The 7,638-nt window shown below is 48.2% G+C and overlaps 1 protein-coding gene across 1 annotated transcript in view; it reads left to right on the forward strand.

Moving 5' to 3' along the window:
• The first annotated feature begins 648 nt into the window (after positions 1 to 648).
• The window catches only part of HCK (HCK proto-oncogene, Src family tyrosine kinase), a 50,440-nt gene continuing 43,450 nt past the window's right edge, over positions 649 to 7,638 (forward strand). Inside the window, exon 1 of the mRNA XM_023220401.2 lies at positions 649 to 932. The gene's annotated coding sequence lies outside the window, so the exon portion shown is untranslated. The remainder of the gene's footprint in view (positions 933 to 7,638) is intronic.

A 7,638-nucleotide genomic window follows, 5' to 3' on the forward strand; every position in this document is an offset into this window, starting at 1 on the left:
GGTTGGAATCTTTGAAGACTGTAGCAGGAATCCTTTGATAGGTGGGGTTAGGATCTCTGAAGGGCAGGGTTGGAGTCTTTGGACTGGTGGGATAGACCTCTGAGGATTAAAACTCTTAGGCTGCAGGAGATTGGGATCGCGCAGGAGCAGGAGCGGTATTGGAACCCTGGGGTTAGTGTTCTAAATCTTTAAGGCAGGGTTAGAATCCACTGAAGTGAGAGTTCGGATCTTTCCATTGGGCAGATTAGAATCTTTGGGGGCAAGTTTAGTTTAAAAATCCTTTGGCGGGGCGGAGTTAGGATCTTGGGAGCATGGGAGCGGGTGCTGGGGTTCTTACACGGGCGGGTTCGAATCCCTAGGGGTAGCATTTGGGATTCTTCGGAGACTGCAGTAGGACGCTGGGCGGTGGGATGGGGAGGTGTTAGGGAGAGTAGAGCGGAAGGAATGGGGGTTAGCATCCTTGGTGGACGCGTTAGAAGCCTCCGACGGATGGTGCTAATTGTTTTTGTTTTCTCTCTTGGTGGCGGGTTTGGGATCCTGCTTGCAGGAGATGGAGGCTATGACCCTTGGGGAGCCGGTTAGGATCCTGGGGTGGCTTCTGAATCTTCGGGGCGGTGTTAGGACACTTGGGGCGGAGTTAGCATCGCTCAGGGCGCGGCTAAAGCGCCCAGATGGCCTGCGGGCACCACCGCGTCCCTGGTCCTAGTCCGGGAGCACGTCGGAGGCTTAGAGGCGAGTGGGAAGGGACCCAGACAGTGCAGGGCGAGACACGCCCGCGGCACCAAAGCCCCTCCGAGCGCCGCCCCCGCCTCTAGTTCTAGAAAGTCAGTTTCCCAGCACTGGCACCCCGGAACCCCGGGGGCTGCCGAGCTGGGGGGGCGCTCTAGCTGCGAGGATCCGGGCTGCCCGCGAGACGAGGAGCGGGCGCCCAGGTGAGTGCCGCGCACAGGAGACCGGGAATATCCGGCCCGCGAGGGGTCCCAGGCGGCGGAGGGAGTCCAGAGGAGTGGGGAGGGCTGGTTACCGGTGCTGCTGAGGGCAGCCACGGGAGACGGGAACGTCGGGGGAGCCGCGGGTAGCCTGCGGGGTGAGGGGTCGACAGCCAGGGGAGGGTGCCCAGGAGAGGGGCGGCACTGCTGCGGACTGGTGGATGCCTGGGGGAGGGGAGGGGAGGCCCGTGCAGTGACTTTATCCACCACTTCTCTGGGCTGTCCAGGTTCCCCTTCTGCAGCGGGGTGGGGGGTGGATTTTTTTAAAATTCTTTTTAACAAAAAAGAAGGAAAGGATGGGGCTTCACAGAGCCCGGGAGGGGAAGGCCCTTACGGTTCCCGGTGGGGGCCGGGTCACGCCGGGTTGGCAGCCGGCTTGGGGAAGGGGGCAGATGGGCGGAGGCCTGACGTGTGAGCCACACCCAGGCCGGCTGCAGCTGGTCGGCTCTCTGCCCCTCCTCCCACAGCAGGTCTAGGTCAAACCCCTAAACCTCCTGGCCCAAGACTGCTGCATGCCCTGACACTTTCCTCCTTGTTGGACGAATTCTCCCTCTCAGGATTCTGTAAGACGGAGCTATGAAGTCTTGCTTGCAAGGATGCAGGAAATTGGAGTATGTGAGAGGTGGTGCGTGTGAGAGACAGTTAGGCTAGTGGGTGGGTGGGGGGCTTCTAGAGGCAAACTGCCTGTTGGGCCTGGTGTAGAGGATCTGGCCTTTCTTTGCTTCTGTTTTCACAACTGCAGGATGGGGAGAGTAAAAGTACCTCCTTCACAGGGTTGTTTAGAAGATTAATTGGGTACTGAAGGGGCCGGGTAGGGTGACTCACTCCTGTAATCTCAGCTTTTTGGGAGGCTGAGGCAGGTGGATCTCTTGAGACCAGCCTGGCTAACATGGTGAAACCTCGTCTCTACTAAAAGTACAAAACTTAGCCGGGCGTGGTGGCACGTGCCTGTAATCCCAGCTACTCCGGAGGCTGAGGCACAAGAATCACTTGAACCTGGGAGGCAGAGGTTTAGGTGAGCTGAGATCCGGCCACTGCACTCCAGCCTGGGCGACAGAGACTCTGTCTCAAAAAAAAAGAAAAAGAAAAGAAAAGGTACTGAAGGAAAGCTCTGAGAGTACTGTCTGACAGTACACAGGCTTAATGTATCTTAACATTAAGATGCCCTAGCTAGACACATGGCCCCGCGTTCTCAGACTTCAGCCTACATCAGCATCACCTGGACTGCTTGTGAAAACACAGATTGCTGGGCCGAATCCTAGAGTTTCTGATTCAGTAGCTCTGTGCAGGATGCTGAGAACTTCCATCCCTGGTGATGCTGCTGCTGCTGATCCAAGGATGACACTTTGAGAACCACTGGGGTAGCCTATGCCTGGCACAGAGAAAGGCCTCAATACATATCAGTTGCCTTATCCCATGGTTTTTTTCTTTATGGTCCTTTTTTTTTAGGGGAGGGGGTGACAGGTTGAAATACAGAAAAGTGAAGAGAATAATATATTAAATATCCCAAGAATCCACCATCCAGAATTAACAAATGATAGCATTTTGTTGTGTTTGCTTCAGATTTTAAAAAATTAATTTACTAAAAGTAACAGAAAAATTTGAAGTCTCCCCACCTTGTGTCACTCTCAGTCCTGTTTCTCTCCCTCCCAAGAGGCAACCGCTGTCATGATTACAGTCCTTCCAGGCCGTGCCTTTAAAAATGGATTTTGTATAAATGTATGCATAAACAGCACCTATTATTGTTTTGTGTGCTTTAAAAATGCTATCTCTGCGGTGGCTCATGCCTGTAATCTCAGCTGCTCGGGAGGCTGAAGCAGGAGAATGGCTTGAACCCGGGAAAGCGGAAGTTGCAGTGAGCCGAGATCGCGCCATTGCACTCCAGCCTGGGCAGCAAATGCGAAACTCCATCTCAAAAAAAAAAAGCTATCTAACTGTGAAACTTTTCTGCAATTCTGAGAAAGGGGATAGCAGAGGAGCATATTTGCCCCTTCTTATCATTAAGTTGTCAAAATCTATACAGGATGAGAAATAGAAAATAGAGGCCTCATTCATTCCTTCCTTCCAGCTACTGCAGAGTATCCCAACAGGTGACCACTCTACAGTATTTCTCATTCCCCTGTGGATAAATACTCAATTTATTCCTAGGTGTACACTACAACGAACAATATTGCCAGGAGCATCCTAGATATGTAGCTTTCGGCCCATGTACAGGTGTTTCTTGAGGAAAACACCAAAAGGATGGATGGCTCCCCAGAGAGGGCACCTGTCACCCTCCCCTTTGTGTGACAGGAGTACTGAAGCCCGAAGGCTTACCTAGGGACTCTGGGGCAGAGAAGAGAAAAGAATATTGCTCTGCTGACCTCCCAGCTGTCTCTGGATCAATGGCCCTTTTTCCAGGCCTCATGTTCTCTGCTGTAAGGCGCTTCACTTGCCTTACTCACTGTGCCTGGCACTTAGTAAGTGTTCAAGAAAATGGAAGCATGAATCTTTTGAGGGAACAATAACAATATTTTCATATATCTTTATGTAGTCTTCTCTATGCACTTTTAAATTAACATAATTAATATAATGCTACACATAGATTATATTTATCTTATTTGCTTTGTATTACATTGTAGCATTTTCCAGGTCATTAAAATGTTCTTAAATTTTTAGTGGCTGCGTAATATTCCACTGTTTGCCTGTATTATAATTTGCTTAACGTTTCTAACAGAGCAATCTTTTTTTTGTTTTTTTTTGAAACAGAGTCTCGCTCTGTTCCCCAGGCTGGAGTACAGTGGCACGATCTTGGCTCACTACAAGCTCTGCCTCCTGGGTTCACGCCATTATCCTGCCTCAGCCTCCTGAGTAGCTGGGACTAAAGGCGTCCGCCACCACGCCCAGCTAATTTTTTGTAATTTTAGTAGAGACGGGGTTTCACCATGGTAGCCAGGATAGTCTCGATCTCCTAACCTCGTGATCCACCTATCTCGGTCTCCCAAAGTGCTGAGATTACAGGTGTGAGCCACTAAGTCCGGCCAGCAATCTTTTATACAGTTCAAAATTTTTAGAAATATTTTAATTGAGGTGAAATTCACATAACTTTATAAAATTAACTATATGATTTTTAAGTGAACAATTCAGTGGCATTTGGTATATTCACAACATTGTACAAGCACCTTTCAGTAGCTCCTAAACATTTCCATCACCCCTGAAAAAGGAAACTTCGTACCCATTAAGCAATTACCCCCATTCCCCCATCCCCCTGGCGACCACCAATCTGCTTTTTGTCTCTATGGATTAATTTATTCAGGACATTTAATATAAATCGAAGCATACTATGTGACTTTCTGTGTCTACCTTCTTTCACTTAACATTATGTTTTCCAAGGTTCATCCACATCGTGGCAACTATTAGTGTTTTACTCCTTTTGTGGCCAAATAATATTCCATTGTATGAATATTCCGCAATTTATTTACCCACTTAACTGCAGATGGAAATTCGGGTTGTTTCCACATTTTGACTGTTGCGAATAATACTGCTATGAGCATGCATGTATTTGTTTGAGCACCTGTTTTCAATTCCCTTGGGTATATACCTAGAAGTAGAGTTACTGGTTCATACAAAATTTCTGTCTTTAACTTTTTGAGGAACTGCTATGCTGTTTTCCACGATTTTACATCTCCACCAGTAACATACAAGGGTTTCGATTGGCTTCACATCCTTGCCAATGCCTACTATATTTATTATTACTATTATTATTATTATTATTATTATTATTATTATTATTATTACCATTCTAATGGGTACAGAAAGCATGAATCTTAAACTCATTCAAACCAGGCTGCCCTCTGGGGGTTCTTACCCCTAGGAAGTAAGGCGAAAGTTGTCTACACTCTAAGGACTAGCCAGGGCTTGGACTTTAAACTCTCCTAGAAAGTACATTCTACAAGAGCACAAACATGTTTGTCCTATAAACCACTGTATCTTCTAACGCCTGGCACCTGGCACATAGTAGGGCCTCAAAAAACCACAGAAGGGACAAACGTAATGAATGTTGGACAACCTCCTCCCTGCCTTGCCTGAGATATTTCAGCTGCTCTCCCCCAACACCCCTCCACCCACAGTGATTATTTTTAATTAGTTGCTAACATTTAAATTCAGGAGAGCTCACATAATCTGGATTTCTGTCTCCTAAAAAATTAGAAGAGTTAGCAGCCCTGAGACTAGAACCCAGTTCTCCTCAGACAACCTCAGTGGAGCCGGGGACTGCCCTGGGCTGTCCAGCTTACACGGCCCTTGCCAGGCCCACTTACCTCATGCGCAGAACTGTCCAGGTCCCTGCAGTCATTTGAGTTTTCAAACCCCACCCTTTGGGTCATGACAAGGCTTCCTTTTTTAAAGAAAAGGAACATGAAGGGCCGGGCATGGTGGCTCACTCCTGTAATCCCAGCATTTTGGGAGGTCGAGGCAGGCAGATCATCTGAGCTCAAGAGTTCAAGACCAGCCTGGGTAACATGGCAAAACCCTGTCTCTACAAAAAATACAAAAATTAGCTGGTTGTGGTGGCACATGGCTGTAGTCCCAGCTACTCAGGAGGCTGAGGTGGGAGGATCGCCTGAGCCCAGAAGTCGAAGGTTGCAGTGATCTAAGATTGCACCACTGCACTCCAGCCTGGATGACAGAGCAAGACCCTGTTTCATGAAAAGAAAAGAAAAGGAATGTGAAGCCTAGAGAGGGTAAATGACTTTCCCAAAGTCACACAGCAAGTTAGTGGCACAATCTCTCTCAGCCTCTGTCTTTCTTTCTTACATCTTTTTTTTTTTTTTTTTAGTTTAGTTTTCTTTTTCTGTACAAGTCATCAAGCAATCAGCTTCTGCCTTTCTAAATAAACCCCAACCATATATTGGTCCCCACCCCATTTCTCCAGTTTCCTCCCCCACAGGACTGGGAGTTTGAATGTGCTTTCAGAGGAGTGGGTAATGATGCAGAAGCAGCTGTGCTTGAGTGTAAATGTGCCCTGGTCTTGGCCCCTGGTTGTGGTCCCACAAGCTGCACCCTCTGGATGGCACTGTGCTAGGACGTGCACTCCTGACTCTCCCCTCGGGTCACCTCCCTGAGTTCCAGGCATCACCCTGAAATCCTTTGGCCCAGGAGATATAAGTGCAGCCAAGAGAACAGGAGTCCCCGCCTCATCTCTACCAGAGAAATGAAGAACAGCCAATACAGCACAGTAGACGACCTCAAGTCTGAGTGCCAGCTCTGCCAAAGACAGGTTGTGATGCACTGGGCAAATCTCTTCCCTTTCTGAGCCTCAGTTTCCACATCCAAAAAAAAATGGAACTGAGGCCAGGCGTGGTGTAATCCCAGGGCTTTGGGAGGATGAGGCAGGTGGATCACCTGAGGTCAGGAGTTAGAGACCAGCCTGGCCAACATGGTGAAACCCCATCTCTACTAAAAATGCAAAACTTAGCTGGGCATGGTGGTGAGTGCCTGTAATCTCAGCTACTCAGGAGGCTGAGGCAGGAGAATGGCATGAACCCGGGAGGCGGGGTTGCAGTGAGCCAAGATCATGCCATTGCACTCCAGCCTGGGCCAACAACAGCAAGACTCCGTCTTAAAAAAGAAGAACTGAGAAGGATACTACTCATGATTCCTGCAGCATAATTCCCTTTATGTCAAAACACACACACAGACACACAGACACACACACACACAAGTCCATCATAGCATATATGTCTTAGTTTGAGTTTCTCCAGAAGCAGAGCCTAGGCAAGATTTCAAATGCAAATAGTTTGTTTGAGAGCTGATTCCAGAGACCCTTCTAGGGGAGTAAGGAAGTGAGGCAGGGAACAGGAGGCAGTCAGTAAAGGTGTCTTCTCAGTCCAGTTACCACTGCAGGCACCTGGAGCTCAATTCCACGGAGGAGCTGTGGGAGCCAGGGTAGAACAGACTGGAGAGGTGAGGGAACCGGGATATTTGTCCACCCACTCTTGTCTTTAGTTGAAAACTACTCCTGGCGGTGTGATAATTCTCTAGCACTTTCGGCTTGCCAAGCCCACAGGCAGAGCAAGCACCCAGTAGCCACAGAGAAATCTCTGAAGGTGCCGACAGCTGGAAGTCCAGCCAGAATGTGCGGAAATGGTAAAGAGCGGAGTGATAGAGGCAGGGCACTGACAGCCTCTGCTTCAACATACATGTTTGTAAATGCGAGGCAGAGGCCGAGGCCAAATGCTGGCAGAGGCTATCTGGGTCGGGGAAGAGGTGGCCATGGAGGGCTTAGAGAATTAGTAATCCAAGAGTGTCCTAAATGTATCTGTAATGTTTTAATCTTCCTTCCTTCCTTCCCTTCTTTCTTTTTCTTTCTTTCTTTCTCTCTCTCTCTTTCTTTCTCTCTTTCTTCTTTCTTTCTTTTCTTTCTCTTTCTTTCTTTACCTTCCTTCCTTCACCCTCCTCCTCCTCCTTCTCCTCCTCCTCTTCCTCCTCCTCCTTTTTCTTCTTTCTTCTTTCTCTCTTTCTCTCCTTTCCCTTCCTTCCTCCTCCTCCTCCTTCTGCTTCTTTGCTTCTATTTTCTTTCTTTCTTTCGTTCTTTCTTTCTTTTTCTTTTCTTTTCTTTTCTTTCTTTCTTTCTTTCTTTCTTTCTTTCTTTCTTTCTTTCTTTCTTTCT

Source organism: Piliocolobus tephrosceles, chromosome 20, assembly GCF_002776525.5.
Source record: "Piliocolobus tephrosceles isolate RC106 chromosome 20, ASM277652v3, whole genome shotgun sequence".
In the NCBI taxonomy this organism is placed as follows: Eukaryota; Metazoa; Chordata; class Mammalia; order Primates; family Cercopithecidae; genus Piliocolobus; species Piliocolobus tephrosceles.